Consider the following 1408-nt stretch of genomic DNA (forward strand, 5'->3'; position numbering starts at 1 on the left):
AGTATTTGTTAAACTAGATTTGTATATCAGATTTGTAGATTATAGCAATATACTTTCTCTGGTCAAATTTATTGTAAGTCTAAATAATAGAGAAAAATAAGGGTCTAGTACTTGTTTAAATTGTTTCTCGTGGGATCGACCCGATACATACCCTACATTACAGTTTCAGCCTATATACTTGCAGCTAACGGGTATAAAAATCGGATTTAAACTTGCATTGATATAAAAATCCCGTCACATATGGTAGAACAATTTATTGCTATGGCCAACCACGAACATAAGGGTGTCGGGCAGGGGCAGCCGGTCCCAAAGAATTTTCAAAAATTATATATGGAGTATTAGATTTAAATTTGAACTCCACCATTTTAGATCCTTAACAAGTTTTTCTTATTAGTTAATATGTTTATCTCCTTTGGGGCTTCTTCCAAAAGAGGTTTGGAATTCTGGAGTCTTATTCCTCTTCGGTGTCAATAATGGTTTTGTCGTGGTTTGGCTCGAACTCTTTGGTAATGCGGGACCACATAAGGGTGGTTATCCCTATAGTAGTTCTTTGGTTTCTCTGGAAAGCTAGGAACAAGGCTTCAATGGAGCACGTTTTGAGGCTCGTAGGGTAATCACCTTGGTAGACGACTTTATGGGCCAGCTAGGGTGGCCTCCAAGCTCTCGGTGAGACATTTTAGGGGTGACTATGAAGATCCATGAGCTCGTCTTGGTGTCTAGTCGTCAAGGAAGAGGAGGGATATGTGGTTTCTTGGAAGCGGCCACCGTCGAACCGTGTCAAATTGAACACTGATGCTGGGTGTCTCTCAAAATCAAGCATATTGGGGGGGGGGGGGATTGCTCCGAGACTTGGAAGGCCATTTAATTTTTGTTTTTTACAAGGAATTTGGGGAAATGGATGTGTTGAGGGTGGAAAGCTTATCATTGTTGCATGGCCTTCACTTGTGTAAAGAAGTAGCCATGGGTTCTTTGCTGGTGGAGGTAGACTCTGAGAGTTTGGTTCGCATACTAAATGTTGGGGGTGCATCAAAATGGCCTCTATGCAATACACTGAGGAGCATAAAAGCGCTATTAAATGCATTGCTAGCTTCCATATCTCATGTGGTACGAGAAACGAACTCTTCGGCAGATAAGTTAGCGGGGTTGCGATTGCTGTCTGAACTATATTGTACTTCGTATCCGCAGCTTCCGGGAATAGTTAGGACCTTGATAAAACTAGTTTTTAAGTAGGGAAGTCTCTTACCTACGTTGGTGGTTTGTAAGGGATTAGAGCCCTATTTGCTAGCTCATTGTGGATAATACCTTTCACTCTTTGTACTATTTCACTTTAAACAATAAATTAGGGGGCTAGCATCCCCACCCTGTGAACTGGGTTTGCCCTTAAAAAAAAAAACCTTAATATATTTAG

This window comes from Coffea eugenioides, unplaced genomic scaffold (assembly GCF_003713205.1).
Source record: "Coffea eugenioides isolate CCC68of unplaced genomic scaffold, Ceug_1.0 ScVebR1_191;HRSCAF=781, whole genome shotgun sequence".
Taxonomy (NCBI): domain Eukaryota; kingdom Viridiplantae; phylum Streptophyta; class Magnoliopsida; order Gentianales; family Rubiaceae; genus Coffea; species Coffea eugenioides.